Source organism: Cibotium barometz, chromosome 3 (genome assembly GCF_041138505.1).
Source record: "Cibotium barometz isolate CiBa-2024 chromosome 3, ASM4113850v1, whole genome shotgun sequence".
In the NCBI taxonomy this organism is placed as follows: Eukaryota; Viridiplantae; Streptophyta; class Polypodiopsida; order Cyatheales; family Cibotiaceae; genus Cibotium; species Cibotium barometz.
The window spans coordinates 1,480,651-1,505,678 of NC_141048.1; positions in this window are offsets into that span (position 1 = coordinate 1,480,651).

A 25,028-nucleotide genomic window follows, 5' to 3' on the forward strand; every position below is an offset into this window, starting at 1 on the left:
TTTGTGCATGCTTAGATAAGAATCGATTTATGAGTATGATGTACCTGAGCACTCCGTATAACCTCAAGAAGAAGTCTTTTGAAAAGCTGGTTCTCCATACCTTTTATCTTGGGAAAGGTTTCTTTAATGTCCTTTTCTCTAGTAGGGGATAGGTTGTAGCTGATTTGTTTGCCAAGGCTCCTCTGTTCATGGGTCCTAAACTAGTGCATGATGTACCTTTCGATCCCCTCTTTGATGTAAATAAAAGCCTAAAGGAGTCATGTGGTCGAGTTGTGGGTCTTCCTCCCTAGCTCCGGCCTACGCTTGGGGAGCTAGCCAAATAGTTGGCCCGCCTTTATATATTCCCAAAGATGCGATTCCAGTCGACAAGTGAATAATATATGTATCTCATGGAATACTGGGATTAAAACTTGCAAATCAATGGAAGTGAACCTAGGGGACTTAGGAAAAATAGAATTGGCCATTAAGTTTGGTCCTTTCCTTGGTGCATGTTTTAAATGTGGGGACCTTGGGCACATAGCCAGGTTTTGTGGGAATCAGCCCCAGGAGAAAGCCAATGGAGAGAGAAATGAGGCTATGAACTCAGGGGACGAGAAGAAATTGGATAAATCAAAGACTGCAGATAATCAGGGGAAAGAAGCCAAGGGGAAAGGCTTGTTGGACCCTCATGGAAGTGTAGAGCGAGGATGGACTAAGGCCATGGAAAAAACAAGAAATAAATCTAGTTTAAGGGTAGCCAAGGAAGAATCTAGGAGACCATAGAATAATTCCTCTTCTAAGGAGAAGGGCCCTATCAAACCTCCTAGTAGTGATCTCAGCCCTTTGATTTATTCCAACCCCTTCAGCCCTCTTGGAGGGGTGGACAGTGAGACTTCCTCTATGGGAAGATTTAATTGGCAGGTTCAAACTACTTGGAAGAATGCCCAGAACCGAGGCCCTGATGAGGGTGGCTACTGTGAGGAGGTAGAGATGGTCCCTGAAACAGCTCTTGCATAAATAACACGCTAGAGATTAGGGGGTGCAATTAGAATGTAAAAGGCATTAAAGATTAAAAAAAGAATGCAATCTTTTGGAGCTTTGTTAAGGAGTGGAAGATGTCCATTATTGCAATCCAAGAACACAATCTATTTGGGGGACAAGTGGCTAGAAGGGATAGCTTTAAGGATTGGTTAGTGTTTTATGGGGGAATTGACGAGGGTTACAATGGAGTGATGACTATTATAAAGAAATCTTTGAATCCCTGCTTAATTGCCAATCACCCTAATGGTAGGGCTTTGGTAGTGGAGTGTTAGAATAAAGGAGAAAGAATATGGGTAATGAACATCTATGGTGTCCACAACTATAAAGAAAGGGGCTGCATGTGGCTTTCTAGTCTCAATATTCAGAGACCTTGCATTTTAATGGGAGACTTTAACATGGTTGAAAGACACCTTGATAGAAGTGGAGGGAGCACCATCCTAATGGGACAAGAGAAAAAGAAGTGGGAAGAGCTTAGGGGCAAGATGGGCCTTATAGATGGGTGGAGTTTGGGGGATTGGGGATCTGACCCTGGACACACCTACTTCAGTCTTCAGTACTTTGGCTCCTCCTCTAGACTAGACAAGGTCTTCTTTAGCCATTAAGCTGCTTGGATCCCTCACACCTTAGAGCTTAAAATTGACAATTCCTCAGCCCTCTCTAAAATCATATGCCCTTGAAATGGGAGTGGCATGTTAAAGATTGGGAGGAGGAGAAATTGAGCCAGTTCCCTGCTAGGAAACTGAGGGTTAATAACTTCTTTCGTAAAGATGAGTTGTTTATCAAATATATAGAAGAGGCTATCAACAAATTAAGGAAAAGAGGCATCAATGAAGGTGCCTGGAGATCCTTTGCTAATGAGATGTAGGGGGGTTATTAGAAGGGTAGGGAAACTGAGAGCTTATGAGAGAAAACAGAGAAGGAAAAGGTGGAGTGATCAATTAGAAGCTTTACCCAAAAAAAAAGGCAGCTGGGAAAACTCACTGAAGAGGAGATTAATCTCTACACTAAATGCCAACTAAGCCTCAAAGAGGAAGATGATAGACTTGCAAACTTTAGTCTTGGGGTCCTTAAAAAGAGATTATTTTCTTCCAAAAAAAAGCCTAATAGATATCTATTTAAATTAACTAAAGGGAAAGACAGTAGGGGGTTGGTTGGACACATTAGTGATGAAAATGGACAGGAGCTGGATGGAATAGAACTGGTGGCTAGGAAATGGGTTGAGTTTTTGGGATCCACTTTGAGCTTGAAAGAAGATGGGTCTAGACTAAGGTTTATTGCAAAATATAACCTACTTAATTTGGTTAAGCAAAGCATAGATTCTGGTCATGCCAGATGGTTGGAGAGAAATGTGGAGCTGGATAATGCTGGGTAGCTCTCCTCAATCTAGGTAAGGAAAAACCTCCAGGGTGGGATGGACTCTCATTAGAATTTTTCATTTCTTTTTGGCCCTCCCTCAAAGACATAATCTAGGACATTTGTAGTAGAGAAGTCTTTAGTTCTGGATTCTTGGACAAAGACCTGAAGGAGGGGATGGTGAAGATTATCCCCAAGCAAGCTGCCAGCAAGTTCAATCATTGGAGACCCATTACTCTACTAATTGTTGTGTACAAAATTCTGGCCAAAGTCATTTCTTTAAGGATCTCCCATGTCCTTCAGAAGGTGATCTCTAGGAAACAACATGGATTCATAAAAGGCTAATCCATTTATGACAATATCCTAGCTACTATGATTGGAAGAGATGTAGCTAAAAGAACCAACCAAAAATGTATTATGCTCCAGCTAGACCTAGAAAAAGCTTATGACAGGATTCATTAGTCTTTTGTGGCAAGGGTCATGGAAAAACTAGGATTTGGCCTTAGGATAGCCTCTTGTATCTTTACTCTTTCTTCTTGGAGGATTCTCCAACCTTCTCTTAAATGGCAGGCTAGTAGGGGGATTTGAAATCAAAAGGTCAGTAAGGCAAGGATGCCCACTTGCCCCTTTACTTTTTAGAATAATAGATCCTAGAGGTCTGAGAAGACTTGCTGATTGCTGGGACTGGTCTCAGATGGAAAGAGCTAGATCAGCTAGTCATAGAATTTGGCTTACTATCTAGAGAAAGACAGCTGGCTTGACGAATGATGGTAGAAATTCAAAAAGTGTGGGTTTCTACTGCCTTTGATGACTCTTGTTGGCTCAAATATTAGATGTGGTTCAATGGTGTGAAACTAGATAAAAGGTCAGCCAAGGCCCTGTATTTGGAGTTAAGGAAGACTGAACTGAATACTGAATATTGCAATAAAACTTGGAAAGTAAATTGGAAAGCAGAAACTTGGAGGAAGAGGTGGAAGCTCATTTGGGAGTCAAACATGGCCTTGAAGTTTCAGGTTTTCTTATGGAGAGTTTGCTTGGTAGCTCTTCCCATTGGGTCTAAACTTCTTCAAAGCAATTTCACCTCAGGTTGCTGCCCCAGATATGCAGGTCAGTTTTGGAAGATGGAAGGCATGCCTTTTGGGACTTCCCTACTATCAAGGGCTCTTGGTCTAAAATTGGGAAATGGGTAACCAGGTCTTTGGGGGGATTGGGTCTTAGGTAGGGTAGTGGAATCTGAACAAGTTACTAACCTTCTTTTTAATATTATTAGATATTGCTACCTATGGGAACTATGGATATCTAGGAATAGCATTGTGTTTCAAAAAGGGGGGGTGGGAAACTGGTATAAATGTGACTAAATTGATGTATAAATGTACTCACCTATGCTGGTTTGTATATCATATTAACAAACTTAATGATGCTAACATGTTCTAGGCAATACACTCTCTGTAGAATGGGATCAGCTGATCTACAAATCAACAGACCTTTGTACATACTAGGATTGCCTAACATTTGGTTGCATGCAGGGCTACTTAGGTTATGATGTAAAGATCAAGCCTCCCAAGTTTGGGCCAAAGACCAAAAGATGGTACCTCAAAGAAAAGCACCCCATCTACACATTTGTGGCCTTTATTGAGAATCCTCTGAGCACCAGACCTATGGTCAAGTTGTGGACTAGCAAGTATATCTTGGAAAGACTTCCTCCCAAAGGCTACACCACTGAAGTTATGATGATTGCCTGCATATGCAGATGGGATATCATGTGTCTTGGAGTCAATCCTCATTTGTATGGGAGGATGAAAGATGGGAAAAGTTATATAAACTGCTCAACTGCAATGTATATGAGTTGGAATAGGCTTGGGGTCATAGGTTCTTTTTGTATCAATTTGTAAAGACTCTTTAGTATTGTAAAGTCTTCCAACAATAATAATATAAATATCTTTCCCAAAAAAAAAGAATTATTTTTTGGGCGACGTGATCTAGGAAAGAAATTTATATTAAACGACCCCTATATGTGTGTGTGTGTCTCTCTCTCTCTCTCTGTCTCTCTAGAAGAGAAATATTTGTATACAGTATATATATATATATATATATATATATATATATATATGTCTAGAGAAATTCCAGAGAGAGAGACACACACACATATATACATATATAAATATATATTCTCTCCTAGGAAAGAAAGAAAGGTATATAAAACAACCCATATTATATATATATATATATATATATATATGAGAGAGAGAGAGAGAGAGAGAGAGAGAGAGATCATGTCTCTAGCGTATGGTTTCCTCATCATATGTATAGTCCATTGTTGGCTTGGTTGTGATCTCTCTCTCTCTCTCTCTCTCTCTCTCTCTCTCTCTCTCTCTCTCTCTCTCTTCAATTTTTATTCAATTTTTATACATTTTAAAATCTTAATATTTTTGCCATATATATGTATGTGTATATATATATATACATATATATATATATATAACCATGAAATAAAATCTAAATTTATGGGAACACCTAAATTCAACATCTTTACTTGTAGTACAACAATGTTTTTTCGATTGTTGCCAGCTTATTCACCCATATGGCATCACATAATTGGCTATCATGGGAAAAAAAGCCCCGAAAAAAAATAGGGTTTGCTTTGTTTAGCCTTACTTGTTTTTTAGCGTGGAAAAGAATAGATTCTGCAGCCATATATATAGTCCTCATGAAAGTAGGAATCATTGATATATAGCAGACATAAGAATGTTGTATAGCACTCATGAAAGGAAGAATCATGAAGCAAGAACCATTGCTATGTAGCAGATTATAGACACGGAATGCTATATGAAGCAATCATGAAGTAGGCACCCTTGTTATATAGTAGACATAAGAATGTTGTATAGTAGGCACAACTGCTATATAGCAAACATAATAATGGTATATGGAGAGTACTATAGTATGTTAGCATACACTCAATGCTTGCATCTCAACATGTATCTCACATCTATGTTTGGTGCACATTTGTAAAGGCTCCTCATAATGGGAGTCGTTATTATGCACATTTGTAAAGGCTGCCATTACGAGGAGAAGCCATTATGAGGGGGGTTGTTTAGGGCCCGTGCTTGAACCCCTGACTATCTCCTAAGCATCAATGTTCACAATAATGACCCCCCTCGGCATCTCAGCTGGGATTCCCAAACAATGGTACACACTTCCACCAGATACTACACTTCTTCAAGAATGGAAGAGGTGTAATGATGATGCTCTTTATGCCATCATCACCAACGTACGTGATTCTATTCTTACTGTGATTTAACACACAACTAAGGCATCGAAGGCCTGGACCATACTATGGAATCAGTATGAGACCTAGAATCAAACTAGGATTCAGAACCTAGAGAATCAACTTGCTACTAAAGTTTGCTGAAGAAGTTTCTTGAAGCATTTATCATGCGTATCAAAAATTTACAAGATCAAATGGCTATTGTGGGGATTGCAAAGACCAGTGAGGAACTGGCCGAGAGGCACATCAGAATTCTTCCACAAAAGTACAATGGCTTAGCTATAGCACTAAATACTTAGGTTAGAGTACCACCTCTATCATTTGAAGAATTTAGTGCTATGTTGCTTGAGGAGGAGATGGAGGTGAAAATCTGTGATGGCGATGATGGCGATGATGGAGATGGAGGTGAAAATCTGTGATGGCGATGATGGCGATGATGGCTTAGCTATAGCACTAAATACTTAGGTTAGAGTACCACCTCTATCATTTGAAGAATTTAGTGCTATGTTGCTTGAGGAGGAGATGGAGGTGAAAATCTGTGATGGCGATGATGCTGCATTTTTAGCCAATGCTGAAGGCAAAGGCATGGAATCTTTTGATAACAAGCAAGAAGCTAAGGGCTTGGAAAGCCTAAATACACCGCACTCACTATCATCACAAAGCTAACCAAATGAGGAATAATCACCTTTCATATGTCATTGGGAACTTGGTAGCTTACCCGCCACCTCATAGAAGAGGCAACTACATGAATGCAAAAGCTAGCACTTGAGAAGACCCATCTCCCATTGTCACCACAAGAGTTGTCTATGTAGAGCTTGGGACACCCCGTTCTTGTAAGACCGTGGTCCACCACACAAGACAATAGTTCACTCTCACTCTCTCACTAGAAAGACATGGCAAGACAATAGTTCACTCTCACTCTCTCCTAGCAAGACATGGCAAGACCAAGAGGGCAAGAGGGAAAGACTCTCACACACACTCACTCTCACACAAGCTGTCACGTAGGCTGTAATGCCTGTGAGACCGACGGCAGACCGGATGGCCATGTCCGGGGTTCAGTGGGAGAGGACGCCCATGCGGAGTCATGGGTGGCCAGGCTAGTGTGGACGGCAGGCCACACACTATATAGCCTGGGGGATGAGGGGCAATCCTCATTCTTCCTCTATGGCTGGGTGGTGAGCCAGAGGCCGTCCCCTCTTGTGGTAATGCCCGTAGCGGCGTTACGGATATGTAACACAAGCACTACCAAAAGGGCAAGAGGATAGGGTAGAGAGCTAGAGCACAAGAAGCAAGAGCACACTCTCAATAAACACTCAAAGGGAATGTCTCTTTCTCATTAGTTAAAGTCGCGTATATACATGCCACTTATTGACCACGGTCGTTCACACTCACACTGAAGTTGGGCACCTAACACCTAAAACATGAACTAATGAGAAGTAACTAGATATCTTTCATGAGGTGCATAGGATGAATTCCTTTATACAAGCCATGCCATGCCCATTGAGTACAACATTAAGCGCAAATACGAGATTAGGGCATGTTACAAGCATCTAAAGTCCCGCTTTGGGTGGACATTGCATGGTTTGGGTAACCAAGATGTCCGTGTGGTGGCCACCCCTTCTTGATTGTAAACATCCAAGCCCTTTTCTTAGCTCTTCCACAAGCTGGATGTGTCTTCTTACCTTGTTGTTGATGATGACTTCTCCTGTCAAGATGTTTTGGTAGTGCCCATTAACCTTGGTGTTTAACATTCCCCCCTCCCAGTTCTAGGTCCATCCCCTCGAACCTAGCAATGGTTGGTGGTCTTGAGGGTATGCAATGATTTATGGATAGCAACAGTGTAAATTCTTTGTTGAAGGCAAGATTGGTTATTTTGTTGACGAGGCTATTGCTACAAATTCTTGAGTGGTCTATTAGACTAGTGTTGAATATCTTGTTGTTAATGAGGATGCAGTGATTGTGCAAATGCAAATGCCTAGGATAAAAAGCATAAAGCATGTGTAATGTATGTGCTTGAAAAGTTCAAGCACCTACCTGCTTATATGCATCACAAGATTTAACAATTCATGCTATATAAAAAAGATTCATAAACAAGAAACAATGATTGATGATGAGGCACTAACTACACACACAGTGAGTGAAAGGTTTTTGTGCATGGTGTAGTTTGGATGTGTCAGTACTACGCATGTCCCCAACTGCCCGCACACATTCCCAAATAGTCACACACGTTCCCAAGTGGGCATGCATGTTCACATCTTAGTATGTACCCAATTGGCCACACCCGTTCATATCTCAGTACACATATTCCCAACTGGCCACACACATTCACAACTGGGCACGCACATTCACAACTGGGCACACACATTCACAACTGGGCACGCACATTCACATCTCAATGCGCACGTACCCAATTGGCCACACATGTTCACATCTCAATACATACGTACCCAAATGGCCACACATGTTCACATCTCAATACATACATACCCAACTGGCCACACATGTTCACATCTCAATACATACAAACCCAACTGGCCACATGTTCACATCTCAATACATAATACAAACCCAACTGGCCACATGTTCACATCTCAATACATATGTACCCAACTGGCCACATGTTCACATCTCAATACATACGTACCCAACTTACCACACCCGTTCATATCTCAGTACGTATGTACCCAACTAGCCACATATGTTCACATCTCAATATGTACGTATCCAACTAGGCATGCATGTTCACATCTCAGTATGGGCATCCCTAACTAGCCACACATGTTTCCAACTTGGCATGCACATTCACATATCAATATGTGTGTACCCAACTAGCCACACATCTTAGTATGCACGTTTCCATTGGTCGTGCATATTTCCACCATTGGCATGCACATTTCAACTAGTCGTGTATATACCCACTAGTCACGTATGTTCCCATTGGTCATGTACGTTCCCATTCATCGCATACATACCCATTGCTAGTGGCATACGTTCCCACTAGTTGCGTACATTACCACTGTTTCCCACCACCACTGGTCACACACATTCTAACTCATCACGTACATCCCCACTGGTTGTGTACGTTCCCACTAGTTGTGTACGTTCCCACTGGTCACATATGTACCACTGGTTGTGTACGTTCCCACTGGTCACATATGTACCCATTATTGTTCACGTACATCCCCACTGGTTGTGTACATTCCCACTGGTCACATATGTACCCATTATTGTTCACATACATCCCCACTAGTCATGCATGTTCCTAACTTGGGAGCGCACGTTCACAAGTCCAAGAGGGCCAAAAATGTAAAAATAAAAAGTTCAACTAAGCCTAGAATATCCACGACCACTTGTGTTGGTAGGAGGAGTACTCTAGGCTAATCACCCTTACATGAACACAAGGTCAAGTGTAGGAGTTTTGGACTCAAACCCATGGTTGTTGAACGACACCGGATTAAGGGCACCTTCTCAATCAAGAGAAATATTTGCATGCTTCACAATCCTTGGGGACCTCAACCCTAGGCACCAAACTACTATCAAACCCATGCAAATTAAGAAATTGATGTCCAAATTCAATGGGAATGGAGACCCCATTACACACCTAGAAGTGATTGATCAAATGTGTGCCACTTATGGATGGCTTGATAACCTTGTACGAGTAGGTGCCTTCAGCCGCCGCCTTACCATGGAAGGAAAGGTAGGGTAGTGGTTTAGATCACTAAAACCATAATACAAGGAGGCTGACTTTGACTCCCAAAAGGCCACTTTCACAATTGGTACCCCCACCAAAGAACCCGATGAAACCCAGTCGATCAACTTTACCATATCCTTAATATAAAGGTGCTATGGTAGGGCTGAGTTGTGTAAGTAAAGATAATGGAAGAGATAATAATAGAGGGCTTCAACATGCATATGAATTAGCTTAAGAGTATTCATGATTGAAGGAGATCAATCTTATTCAAAGGGGATGTAAAAACCCATTCATGTCTTAATGTTTCACACAAATCTTCTCATTTAACCCAATCAACCCTTCCAACCCTCCCCTACCTTGTATGTGAATCTTATTGTAAGTCAAAATATTTTTCATCAACAACAATGAATTTCCTTTCTTTTTGGTACCGAAATATTAAGGGTAATATTATAGCCACCTCATCCACTTATCCTTTCTATACTTGAATATGAAGTAAGATGGGATGTGCATGTATTGATCTTGTTTCAAGGTTGTGAACCTGGTATGTTATGTCCGTGCCATATATATAAAAGGAGATAATTCATTTTGGGAATTGAGGGGTGTGTTATTTTTATGCCATATATAGAAGGAGATAATAAATTTTGGGAATCTTGTTCCTTCTCTTTTTGTTTTTTAAATTATTCTACACTAAGCCATAATGGGAAAAATACTCGTCTTTCATAGAATTCATGGGGATGATGGAGAGGCTAACCTTGGTGAGTTTAAAAGAGATTACACTAGTAATGGGGATATGAAGTCTATACAAAGGGAAGAATCATTACCTTCATTTTTAAAGGGAAGGGATCTTAAGTGGGTAGTCTGAAGAGAAAGACAAAGAAGTGTTGAGTGAATGGGACAAGCTAAGTGCAGCCTTGTTGGATGATTTCTTACACCTGAGGAGAAGTATGATCAATTGAGGTCTCACATCTTTCTCAAAGAATTTATTCTATGAAGGGTTATGGTGAATAGACCACTAAGTTGAGAGACCTCATCAGTCATGGTGGGGATTTATGGGCTAATGTTAATCCCATCTTGGATTAACAAGTATGCTCCTCCATTTGAGGACATTAATAAGTGTCATGCAAAGGCACTATAAAAGTTGTACATTATGAGATACTGGCCACCCAAGGACTTATCTAGTAAGTTTTGGGTGCCCAAGTGTGAATAAGGGCCAGTTGTATATAAGGTATTTTCTCATAATGAATGGACACAATCCCCGTTTGTGCTATGAGAGCTCTTGCCTTGTCTTGAGAAAGAGTGTGAGAGTGTACTCTAGTACATGTGCCTTCTCTATGCTTGTATGCTTGTGTAGAGGAGTGAGAGAGAGAGAGATTACCTTGTGTGGTGGTGTGAGGACTCTACGGTGACAGCGTGGAGGTGGAGCTTGGAGGATTGGAGCATCTCGAAGTGAGCTTGGAGACCTCAAGGGACACGAGCTCGAAGCATTGGTAAGTTCCCTATGATGGTTGTGATTTATTGCTTCTTCCAATGATGAATACTTAGAGTTCCTTCTTGGGAGGTGTGGTAGCTCTCATAACATTTTTAGCGCCGCTATCAAAAAAACACCATTATTTCTTCCGTCCTCTTTGAGTTTCAGCTCCCACTATACATGTTTCATCATTGCCCTTGCATTCAGGTAGTGCATTGTGTAAAGAATGAATGGATAAGGTTTAAGTGGAAGTAAAGATTTGTGAGAAATTGTATGTTGTGTGTGGGTGAGTACTTGGGTGACCTTAGAGGAAAACTACAATGTTTTTTCTTTTAAATTTTGATGTTTGTATCACCAAACTTGTTGGCGTGAATAAGCAGGGTGATACTCTATTTTTTGGTTTTTCAAAAAAATCACAAAGAAAGGAGCTTTGAACTTGAATTAAACTCCTTATTACTAGCACAACCATTTTGGAGCATCTGGATAGGTAATTTACACCCAATCTCCACTCTATCGACACAGGCGTTAACATGTGAAAGTGTAGGAAAACGGTTCAACGACGTGAATCATTTCCTACTATCTCACGGCGTGAACCGCTTCTGCAACCAACGCCGTAATTTGCGGGTCTACCTTGCTAAAAATAGGGTACCTTATCCTAGGCTGATTTGATTTGATGAAGTGAAGATCTCAATTTTTCTCCCAGAAACAGGCGCCTGGTGAATTCACGATTTCTCTTGAACCCGTCGGCGGTTTGATGTGCTGATTTGATGAGCTTGAAGAGCAATGAGATAGCTATGTTGTGCTAGAAGGGTTTGGGCTAATTTGATGTGTGCAAGGAGAGGGAGCTCCTCCACTGGCTGGGGGTGCAGAGGTGAGTTGAAAAATAACTAAAAATTTGATTAATTTCTAATTATCTACTAATCCTAATTAATTAGATAATGGGCTCATAAACTTGATGGATTCTAGGCTTGGCTTTGATACCATGTTGAAATTAGAGCAATGTGATGAGATATGGTGGATCAAATACTAGAATCAACATCATTAACAAAGTGATTAGTAAATAATTAAGATATAATTAGTGAGTAATTAGTAAATAGCTTAATGTAATTAGTGAGTAATTAGCAAATAGCTTAATGTAGGCATGGATAATCAAAAACTAGCAAGTTCTCATTAGGCCAATGCCTCAATTTATAGAGTTTACATCCAAGCATCAAATCCCACTGATTTCTCCTTGATTCACTCCACCTCTCCCAGAATATCTCCTCCTCTTTTGCTTGATTTGATAAAAAACAGAAGCAGGAGACATCACACACAAGGGAAGCAAACCCTAATCCATATCCATCAATCATAAAGAAGGAGAGAAGCCATAGTCACCATCTCTCTCACACACACAAAGGAGAACACAACATAGTGTTATGTCCACACTACAAAGTAAACCTAATGTAATGTCCACACCACACATGACCAGCTGGACGCGGTCATAAACACACCACACGATATCTATCTACCATACTGTCACTCTGTCAGCACCCATGTGCTATCCTCCAGCTGTATATGAGCTTGACATTTCAACACTCCCCCTCAAGCTCGACATGTCCATCTCTAGGACTCCCAATCTAGTACGGAAATACTCGAACTTATCCTTACCAAGTGCTTTGGTAAAGATATCTGCAACCTGCTCATTTGTCTGCACATATGTCAAATCAACATGCCCATCTAGCACTTTCTCTCTGATGAAATGATAGTGGACCTCAATATGTTTGGTCCTGGCATGATAAACTGGGTTGCTAGCAAGCTGAATACTACTCATGTTGTCACAATGAATGACAACTCTCATATCACTCTGTAACCTGACATCATCTAGCAACTTCTTCAACCACATAGCCTCACATGCAGCTATGGCTACTCCACGATACTCTGCCTCTGTAGTAGATAAAGCAACTGTAGGTTGCTTTTTACTGCTCCAACTCACAGCTCCACTACCAAGGCTGAAAACATAGCCACTGGTAGATCTCCTGTCATATGCACTACCGGCCCAATCTGCATCTGTATATCCATAGACATGCATGTCTTTTCCTGCCTCATAGAAAAGACCATAATGCACGGTAGTTTTGACGTATCTCAGAATACGTCTCACAGCATCCAAGTGAGGTTTACGAGGACTCTGCATAAACTGACTCACCAAACCAACTGCATAACTGAGATCTGGCCTCGTAATGGTCATGTAGATAAGGCTACCAACCATTTGCCTGTACATGGTGATATCATCAAGCTCATCACCCAAATCAGCCCTAAGCTTCATGTTTTGCTCTAATGGTGTCAACATTGGTTTGCATGCTGTCATACCATACTTTGCCAGCATGTCAAGTGCATATTGCCTTTGCACCAACCATATACCCTTGCTTGTTCTAATCACCTCAATGCCAAGAAAGAACCTCAAATCACCAAGGTCTTTCATATCAAACTCTTTGCATAAAGAGGCCTTAACCTCATCAATGCCTTTCCCACAATCACCTGTGATAATCAGATCATCAACATAAATGACTATCATCACGATACCATCATGTGTCTTCTTCACATAAAGTGAAGAGTCTGCATTTCTAACCACAAATCCAATACTGACAAGATATCTGCTGATCTTATCACTCCAAGCACGAGGTGCTTGCTTCAAACCATAGAGGGCTTTCTTTAACTTGCAAACAAAAGTAGGATATTTTGGATGTACATATCCTTCTGGCTGTTCCATGTACACCTCTTCTTGAAGTTCACCATTCAAGAAAGCATTTTTTACATCCATTTGATATAAAGCCCAACCTTTTTGTGCTGCTAATGCAATGATAGACCTCACTGTAGCCATCTTAGCCACTGGACTGAAAGTTTCATCATAATCAAGACCATAAGTTTGTGCATATCCTTTAGCGACCAGCCTTGCCTTATGTCTCTCTAGGCTGCCATCTGACTTGCACTTTACCTTATACACCCATTTGCAACCAATTGCATTCTTTCCTTGAGGTAACTCAGTCAATTCCCATGTATCATTTTTGTCCAAAGCATCCATCTCTTCATCCATGGCTCTCTCCCATACATGCTCTCCAATAGCCTCTGTATAGCATGTAGGTTCGACATGCTTTACCATAGATGTCATGTATGCATAGTGCATAGCAAAATCTCTATATGTCAATCTTTTAACTGGGTATCTGACTCTCTGGGATCTCCGCAATGCATGCGGATCACTCTGTACACCTGTAACACGAGCATGTGGTGGCACATATCTGTCCTGCCTAGCACCAGGTGTGCGTAAAACAGGTATCCCGAGCTCCTCATCCAAACTCTCTGAACTAGAGGACTCATAACCTGTGATTCCAATTCCTTCGACTTTCTTCTTGCCTTTATCCATAGCACTACTCCCAGTGCTCACACTCTCATGCCTCAAACGTCCTGAGCATGGACGTACACTGCTACTACTCTCAGCTTCTGCTGCTGGCCCAGACATAGTAGTAGAACTAGAACTTGCTTGTGATGGCAAGTTCACAGGCACATTAGCCTCAAGTGAGTCAATTACTCCCTCATCTTTTGCTTTGTACCAACTAGCAAGCTCATCAAACACCACATCCCGTGAGATGACTACTTGTCTAGTTTGAGGGTTATAACATTTGTAGGCCTTTCGATCCTGTGCATATCCAACAAATACACATTTCTCTGCCTTAGGATCCAACTTCCGTCTTCTTTCATCAGGCACATGGACATAAGCTACGCATCCAAAGACTTTAAGATGTCCAATGTCTGGCCTGTAACATGTAAGCCGCATCTCTGGCGTGCTTCCATGAATGGCTGCTGTAGGTGTTTTGTTCAGGATATACACTGCAGTAGCACATGCTTCTGCCCAATAGTAATCTGGCATGCTCTTTTCATTGAGCATTGCCCTTGCCACTTCACATATGACTCGATTCTTTCTCTCAGCCACACCATTCTGCTGAGGTGTATACCTGCATGTCAACTGTCTTCTTATCCCATGTTTCCGCAAGAAATGCTCAAAGGCTTTTGAGGTGTATTCACCACCTCCATCTGTTCTCAAACATTTAATCCAACAGCCATATTGCTTTTCTACAAGAGCTTTGAAATCCATGAACTTTTCCAGCACTTCACTCTTCTCTCTCAGAAAGTATATCCATGTCATCCTGCTGAAGTCATCTATAAATGTCACATAGTATAGACTTCCTTTGATAGATGGGTTTTGTGCAGGGCCCCATACATCACTGTGCACTATCTCAAGTGGTCTATTACTCATGTTTCCTTCTCTAGGAAACCTCAACCTTGCCTGCTTTCCAAACTGACAGGCTTCACAAACATGCATATGTCCATCATATTTGAATCGAGGCAATCCACTGACAATGCCCCTTGTTTGCATGTTCTTTAATCTCTGTATATTGACATGTCCAATCCTCTTGTGCCACATGTCAATGTGCTGCACAATCCCATTGCTCTTTGAAAACATGGCTGAGCTCAATTCTGGTATGCCTGCATCCAATTTGAACAACCTTCCTTCCTTCTTGCCCTTGGCAATCAATCTACAGCCATGCTTAAAATCTTCCACAAAACAGCCTTTCTCATTGAATCTTACTTGTAGTCCCTGCTCAACCATTTGTCCTACTGATGCCAAATTCTTTGTGATGGATGGTACATATAACACTTCTGACATATTCTTCACATTTCCATCATGCATCCGCAAAGGCACACTGCCAACATGTGTTATAAGATGCTGAGTATCATCTCCTGTGACCACATAACCATTTGTATCCAATGGTTGCATCTTCTCAAACCACTCACCATGACATGTCATGTGGTTTGAGGCACCTGATTCCATATACCATGACTCATCTCTAGCATCCTGAGAATCCATTGTCCCCATATTGTCCCCATAACGTGCTTCATTGCAAAAAGATGATTTGAACTCCCATCATTGTTACTGGTAGATGCATAATTTCCATGTTGTGGTCTTCCATTCCTCACATCATTCTGCTTTTTGTAACAATCTTTTGCCATATGTCCAAGTTTGCCACAATAGTGACATTCAATCCCATTCAAATTTTGTTGAGGACCTTGCCATCGTCCTCTACCACACGAGCACCTGTTCCAAATCTCCCCCTATGGGATTGAAATCCACGACCTCCATGTGATCCAAATGAGGACTGTGAATTCTGAAAATTTTGATTTGATTGTGGTTGAGTAGACCTGTCATTCCAACCACGTCCTCCACGGCCTCAAGGGGTGAATCTCCCCCTGCCTCGAAAGCCTCTAGATGAGTAAAATGCCTGATTCCTTGCATGTTCATCATTGCTTGACGAGGATGCACCACCTGTAACACTCATACCACCAAGACCAAGCTTCAATTCTTCCACAATGAGCAATGACACAAGCTCATTAAAGTCTGGCATTCCTCCCAACCTTATTGAGATGGAAGTGTCAAAAGATTTGTATTCTTTGCCTAAACCACGCAATGTGAGAGCAACCAAATCATCATCATCCATTGGGGCATGGATTGATGACAAGGAATCAGCATAACCCTTGATTTCCTGAACATACTCATGTATACTCCTATTCCTTCGTGTTACACTGTGAATCTGTTGCTTTAGTTGTATCTTCCTTGCACCAGTGTCTGTCTCATACATTCGGCACAATATACCCCATGCTTCTTTCGGTGTATCTGCATCTTGGATGTGAATAAGCAAGGCATCTGTTACACATATGGAAAAATAATGCAACACTTTCGAAGACCGCTCTACCCATTGCTTGTGAGCCAGTAACTGAGCATTATTTGGTTGAGGAGGTAGGTATGGCTCCGGGTCTTCCTCCGAGACAAGACTCCATAAACCTTTGCCTTTCAAAAAACTCTTCATTCGAAACTTCCACACTTGAAAGTTAGTGCGGTCAAGCTTCTCTCCAACAATCTGTATCGGACCATCTCCCATTGTTGCAAAAATGTAGTAGATGTACCCCGTCGATCACAATGTATGAAGTACTTGTAATGCTCCAAATCTCTCCAAATCACATCAAATGCTTGCAAATTGTGTGCATTTACATCCCACAATGATTCATCAACAATGTACACTCGATCAAAGTTGAAAACAAATGATACTCCACAAAAGATTTTCTGGTTTTTTTCTCGCCAGAGAACCAGTCAAAGATCTTGCTCTAAATCCTTCAAATCTTGTCCAAATGCAATGATTCAACTTGCATTGACGTCCCAACACATTGCTCCAACATATCCTAGAAGGGTTTGATCAAATTCTTCAAGGTGAATGAGAACCACCAATTTTTGTAGCTCCTGGTTTGCCTTTTTCTGCATCTGTCAGGTACCACCTCTCACTAAAAATGCCCTATCTTCTTCAAATCTTATCCAAATTTAAAACTTTTTGAATCAAAAGTTTAGCAACTCATAGGACTCTACTTGTACCAAAGGAATTAGGCCAATTTGATATAGACAAAGATTAATGCCTTGATTAAAACTGCTCTGTTTCTGGACAGACTTTCTGCAAACCTGCACACCTCTGATAAATCACTTCAATGAGCTCCAAATACATCAAATGAGCTGCAACCAAGCATCACAAGGCCTTAGCAATGTCTTTGCTAAACTCCCCAAGCTTTGAATGGCATCAAATGGATTAGAATTGAGTGAATGGTATGATATCTGATGAACTTGTCCAGAATTCAGCTCAGGGATGCGCCGCCTGCTCCAGAGGGCTGTAGAAGAAGGGAAAATCACAATTGAGTGGATAGATCTCTTAGCAATGACCTAATCTATCATGGGTATAAAGGGCAAGCTCCAATTTTGAGTAGAATTGCCACATTTGATCCTCCACGGGGCATGTATTCTCTGGTTTGCAGGAATCAAAAAAACCAGAATTTTTCTTTCACAAATCTCCTGAAATACATCAATGTTTCATGCAATGGTTTGCTCCAGTGTTGCTAATACATGTGCCCTTTCACAATACATGTGAACCTCTGTGTTTCCTTTGTATTTGCCCCAATACCTTTGACAAAATACATTCCTTCACAAGCTTTCCATGAAAGCTTCAAAACCAGAAATTTGCACTTGCTTTATGCACTTCAATCTTCACTGAACCTGCTCTTTGGCACCTGCAATCCGCAGAGGGGGTCTTGCTACACTTACCAATGGTCCTTAGCTCTCAGATCTGATGCCAGTGTGTGCTCCACAGCTTTTCCTTTGCTCCAAGCTCCAATGGCTTCCTTCACAGTTTTTTTCTTCTTCTTCCTCTTCTCTCACTCACTCACACAACTCAGCTAATGAGCTCTTGGCTCTGATACCATGATAAAAACAGAAGCAGGAGACAGCACACACAAGGGAAGCAAACCCTAATCCATATCCATCAATCATAAAGAAGGAGAGAAGCCATAGTCACCATCTCTCTCACACACACAAAGGAGAACACAACATAGTGTTATGTCCACACTCTAAAGTAAACCTAATGTAATGTCCACACCACACATGACCAGCTGGACGCGGTCATAAACACACCACACGATATCTATCTACCATACTGTCACTCTGTCAGCACCCATGTGCTATCCTAATGTGATGTCCACACCACACATGACCAGCTGGACGCGGTCATAAACACACCACACGATATCTATCTACCATACTGTCACTCTGTCAGCACCCATGTGCTATCCTCCATCTGTATACGAGCTTGACATTTCAACATGATTCTCTCCACCTCTTCACTTTTCCCAAAATTTCTCCCAGAATATCTCCACACTTCCTAAATCTTCTCATGCTACCCTTTATTCTCTCCCAGTAGATTCTTCTCACCTTTTCACAGGTTCTTTCACATTTACACGTTCTCTTTTACAGCCTCTAACCAAGGGCTTGTTCCCGCACACACCCTATTCACTTGTGTATTTCAACAAAACACACTTGATAGACAGGTGTGTTTTCAACTAATTTTTTAAGCTACGGAAGAGCAATATGATGTTGACGTAGAAAAGGTGATAAAATTGCTAGAAAGCAATTCATTACCTTGGATATATAATCACTGCCGAAAGCATCCGATTAGATCTTGTAAAGGTGGCGGAAATCCTAAATTAGAGGATCTCCAAAAATGCTTCTAACATTTGGTCATTTGTAAACATTTTCTAGGCATATTCCACCTACATCGATAAGTTTTCTGATGCCTTGGTAACTCATTGATATGCTAAAAGGTATCAAGACTCAGAGGCAACGAATTCACATGATTCCTTTGTTGAGATGTCAAGCTCAGCATGAGCTGACACTCACGAGGCACCTGCATGACCGTTTGACATTTACATTACTGGCGGGTTTGGTAGCTAGCACCAACATATCTTTATTTTGCCAGAGATTCTACAGCTGGATTACATCGACTAGTCCACACCTACTCACTCCACTTTAGCGTGTTCACATTATGGACCGCTTGTATATACTCTAGTATGTGTATTAGTCACTTTATCTTTTTAGTAGACCTATTTTGTTGAAGAAGAAGAACAATTTTTAGCCTCTCATCTTTTGTGTTCTCTCCTAGGATTTGTGTGAGTGTGTGTGCATTTGCGAGAGCTCAAGCTCTCTTCTCCCCTGCATCTTTTCACCCTTGTGGTTTACAAGAGGCTCCTTGTTTATCTTTAGCCTCATGGGATGAAACATTCTAGGTGATCATCGATGTAACATTGCTATTGGAGCCGTCTTGCAAGGTAATGGGCATCCAGTTGCTTACATGACCGTAAGCTGATTCCTGTAGAAAAGAACTACTCCGTCTATGACTTGGAACTCCTTGTGGCAGTGATACAAGTTGTAAAGCATTGGAATCATTTCCTTTATGACGTGACCTTGAGGTTCGCACAAATCACCAAGCTTTGCGTTGGCTTTAGAAGATGCCAAGCGTGTCAACACCACTGGACTCAGATTTTCTAGCAGTTTGGTGGAATGATTGAGTACCTTCCAGGCAAGGCCAACCCAATGGCTTGATGCCTTGAGAAGGAAAGGAACCGTGTCCCACATCTAATCCACATGGATGGATCTTGCCACCAGTACATGATTAGACGAGTTGAAGCATAAGTATGAGAATTTTATGGAATTTGATACTCAATGAAAATTATAGACATTGGATGCCACATGACCATGCCACTTCTTGATACGCGATGGTTGGTTTTTCTACAAAGGTTGCCTTTGTGTATTGAAACAATTTCAGGAAGCTCTTCTCCATGATGCCCATGATGCCGTACTGGCAGTCATAGGGGTATGAACCCAACTTTGGCCTAGAATAAGGAGAGATGTGTTCACTCATGTGCAACATTGTTTGTTTTGTCAAAAGGTGAAAGCTTCCTGTGGTGGGAAGAAGATAGGGTTGCAACTAAGGACATTTCCAATATATACTTATGGATTTTGTGACGAATCAGCGTTCTAGTCTGGGTAAGTATGCACATGGAGCAGTGCTAGTCCATACTATTAGTCACCCTTTGGAATGATATAAAGGTGTATTGGGCTTTGCTTGGGACACCAAGGATAGATTTAGAGTTCTTTTAAAATACATACCTTGGTATGTGTGAGCAGTTAAGCAAAGTGGTAGCGGTGTGGGCCATCCCCAAAGGCCTTAAGGGACTTGGTATGTGGGCAGTTAAGCAAAGGGGTAGCCCTGTGGGCCATACCTCAAAGGCCTTCAAGGCCTTGCCTACAAGGAGGGTAGCCCTTCTGGGCCACCGTAGGGGCCAAGGAGGCCCCATGGCGCACAACAGCCCATGAAAGGTTGAACATCCAGTTAACCAAGCCTAGAAGCCATAGTAGCAAGAAACCAGCCAAAGCAGCTAGGGACTTGACTGGCCAGTGCATTGGAAGGGCCGCGATCAGCATATCATGTGGGCAGGTTTGCTCAAAGTGAATGTACGATTGCCTATGTGTTGGCATTGGATTTGTGAATGCCATTGATGGCTTGCGGAATTTCTTTGACTGTTGAAAGAGTGTTTCAAACCTCATTTTTGCCATAGGTTATTTGGTTGTGGAAACTCACTTAAAGTAAGCTCAAGAAGGTAGTCTTGTGTTGACTACATATTGTAGGTACTTCATGTAGGTGTTGGCAACCATGTCGTCTCAAATTACTTGTGAGAAGATTGATAAGAAAAATTGTCAAGCTTGGAAGTTTTGAATGCAAAACTTTGTTATGGGAAAAGGAATGTGGTATTTGATTTAGGTGATGACAAGGAGCCAGGTGACAAGGCACTTGTGTAGTGGAACATAAGGCATGCGAAGAGAGAACATGGAAGGTGCTTCATTGGATTTTAGTGAGCATCAGTGATCGTATGATTGTGTATATACAGGTGTATATACAGGATGCAAAGAACCCAAAGGTTGCATGAATACTTTTATTGGTCTCTAGGAGACAAACACAAAATCCAGGTAGATGCAAGAATTGCATGGGATTAAGAAGAACTCTATGTCCATAAATGGCTGTGGTAAAGATAAAAAGTGTGGAGGATGCTAGGGTATTAGGGAAGGAGTACAAAAATTTTGATATTCCATTAGTGTTTGAGATAATTACCCAAATTTTGATATTCCATTAGTGTTTGAGATAATTACCCAAATTTTGGTGAGTTTGTGGCTCTTCTCATTAGTGCAGAGTTGAAGTTATCATGCAGTTGAAGTTATCATGCAGGTGCATGCATTCGCATGCAGTTGAAATTCGCATGCAGGTGCATGCGAACATGCGAACATGCAGTTTACATTGATAGAGGTAGAGGAAGAAAGGGGAGATCCTCTTCTTGTGAATGAGGTACATGTAGAGATAGAGGCCACTACCATGGCTAATTGTAAAACCACCACCTCAACAATAACAATCTACATGAGGTGGTAGAGGTGGCAGTAGGTATGGTTATAGAGGTAGATGTACCTCTAGAGGAATAGGTTCTTGGAATAACTAACCAAGAAATCAAAATTTTGGATGTTTTTATTGTGGAAAGAAGTGCCATATGCAAAAGGATTGTTGGAAGAAGGAAGAGGAGCCCAAGGATGGAAAAGTGCAAGGTAAGCATCAACAAGTGGGAAGGAAGAAGAGCTGGGACATTTATTTGTTATGACACATAGCATGGGATTTTCCACTATTGATGGTGCACATGATCATGTATGGTATGTGGAGTATGTAATCACATGAAAGGTTATGGAGAGAATGGTTTCATGAGTTGAAAACCATGGCTATTGTAGGTTATCTCTATAGGTAAGTAATGACATAGCTCATTCCATCACTCATGTTGGGAATGTTCTATTAAGGATGCAAGATCGTGGTTAAGCGAAACATTTGGGTGATATACTTCATGTACTTGCAATTACAAAGAATTTGGGTTTAGTGGACCAAGTCTTGCAAGTAAGATCAATGAGAATGGGTGTTTTGTGGAAGATTTTCAAGAACAAATGCAAGCTAATCACAATGGGTAAGAAGAATGGTTGACTCTTTAATTTGGATGTAAGCATGCATTCACTAAAGGCTACTTTGTTTCCTAATGGGATAGGTGTTATTTACAATATTGAAATGTGGCATAGGCGGATAGGGCATGTAAATGTGGAAAGGTTAAAAACTATGTAGCAAAGGGCATAGTGATAGGGCTGCCTGAATTTAGAGTGGATGGCAGTCATGGTGTATGTGGGGCTTGCCAATTTGGTAAGCAAGCAGGGACACTTTCCAAGTTAAGGGAATGTGAGTAAAATACCACTTGAGGTTATCCACATGGATGTGTGGTGCCTAGCACATACGGATTCTCTTAATGGCTGCCACTATTATGTTTCGGAAAGTATGGGTCCACTTTATAAAACAGAAGAGCAAGGTTTTTGGTCATTTTTAGCACGTTAAAGCTCTTGTGGAAAAGAAAAAGGGTATGTACATAAAGTGTCTAAGGTCCAATGGTGGTGGTGAATATGTATCAAATGAGTTCTATGCATTTTTATGAGCTCATGGGATAGCAAAAGGGCATGTGCATAAAATGCTAAGGTCCAACGGTGGCAGTGAATGTGTATCAAATGAGCTCTATGCATTTCTACGAGCTCATGGGATAGCAAGACAGCTTATATGCATATATACTCCTTAGCAAAATGGAGTGACTAGAGCTATGATGAATGAGAATAATTAACCTCATTATTATTGGGCTGAGGTAGTGAATACAACAAAATACATCATGAATAAGATTCCTATAAGAGTTTATGGTATGACATTTGAGGAGAGTTTTATGGGTTATAACCCAAATGTGAGTCACTTAAAGTGTTTAGTTATTTGTCTTATATACATGTGTTTTGGATGAGAAGAGATCAAAGCTTGAAACTAAAGCTAAGAAGCATGTCTTTTTTGGCTACTCAATTGAAAGAAAGGGTTGTAGATACTATAATTAAGCATAAAGATTAACTTTTTGGTGATTAATCATTAAAATTATTATAGAAAGCTTAATTTTCATTGAAAACAATTAATTTGAAACTTCGCAAGCTTGAGAGGGGTTGAGAAGTGAAATCTTTTGAGAATATTAATGAAAACCATGAAATTACTTCTTACCTCTTGATTTGGCTTGCTTCTTTATCTTAGAAGGAAGCCCCCAATCAATGAATTGGTTTAGTATGTTGAGAAGAAAGCTCCAAGAGTTGTTGAAGAGAGAGAGAAGCTCCAAGTTCTCCAAAAGTAGAGGATTTTAAAGGGATAATAGAAAATATCATTATTTTAATGTAATACTAGTATGGTATAGTTCACAGATTTTTTTACAAATACTCTTTCTAGGTGAGGGAGGCCACTAACCAAGTCCAACTGGGTTCTAGAATTTTTCAGGTTTCAGTTTGACTCAAGTTGGACCAGTTTAGCTCCCTTTTTGATTTGGTTTGATCCAGGAGAGAGGAGAGATAAAAATATCACATTTTTTTGAACTAAAAACTCATCCACATGTGTGAATTAGTGCCTACCTCAAGAGTCTCCCTCTCCTTACCAAGGTGTCAAAAATGCATCATTATTCCAAAATATCTCTTTTTTTTTTTAGTAATATCTCATAGTTTTTAACTAATAAACCTTGTACTGAGTCAACTCTTTATCTTATGTAAGCATTTACTCATTTTTGGGTATTTTCTTTTATTCTTTGGATTTATCTCATCCCAACACTTGGATTAATTCTATTGGCCCATAGGAACCTTAATTGGACCATAATCCAATTTTTTTAAAAAATCTAGACCCTTAGGCTAAGGTCTTAATTGATTTCTAATGCACATTGGAAAGTTCATTTTGAACTTCTGTTTCAGGGGAAACCATTTTACACACTAGGAGGATTTTTATATCCAAAGATATCTCAATTTTGGATTACCTCTCTCTAGACATTTTCTCTCTCTAGGTCAAAACAGGGTAAAACAAGATCTTTCTCCTATTTCAGAGAGGAAAATAATTACAAGAACAGAAGGGAAGGTTTTTGGATTACCTCTCTCTAGGTCAAAACAGGGTAAAACAAGATCTTTCTCCTATTTCAGAGAGGGAAATAATTACAAGAACAAAAGGGAAGGTTTTTACAACTTTACACCTCAAAATCTGGAGAGAGGAATCTTACATCCTACCCCACTTAAAAAACGCAAGAGTCCTCATCTCGCAGGTGGAGTATAATCTCTTTCATCTTCTTCTTCTTCAATCACTTCCAGCGTTACTACCTTGGAAGTGGATGGCCGATTTGGGAACATCTCTCTTTGACTTCCCCTATTATTCTGAGGCGGAGGTTTTGCATTACTTTGGATTGAAACTGAGGGTTGCAAAGAGGGTCTACCTCTGGGATTTCCCTGATTTTGATAGAAAAGAACCTGATTACTCTAGAAGGAAGGACCTGGAGTTTGGAATCTTGGTCCCTGATTTCCCCGCTCCGAATACCTTGATCCAAAAGGAGTTGGGCAATCCATACTGCAATGTCCAAATCCTTGACAGTTATAGCATTTCACTTTCTTGATCAAGGGTGGAACTTCTGAAGTTGAATTCCACAGGGGATTGAGTTTCGGGAAAAGGACCTTTCTTCCATTCTGGAACTTTCCATATCTTGAGCTTGACCTTGTTGTCTCTTAGGCGGTGGAAGGTTAGAATCACCTTCTGGAGCTAGAAATCTTTTTAAGGATGATGGTGCTGGCCTTCGGCGGGACCTTGACATCAAAGGCCTTGGCGAAATCCTTCGCCATCCGCACTGCTTCGGCCATGGAAACTGGCTTGGCA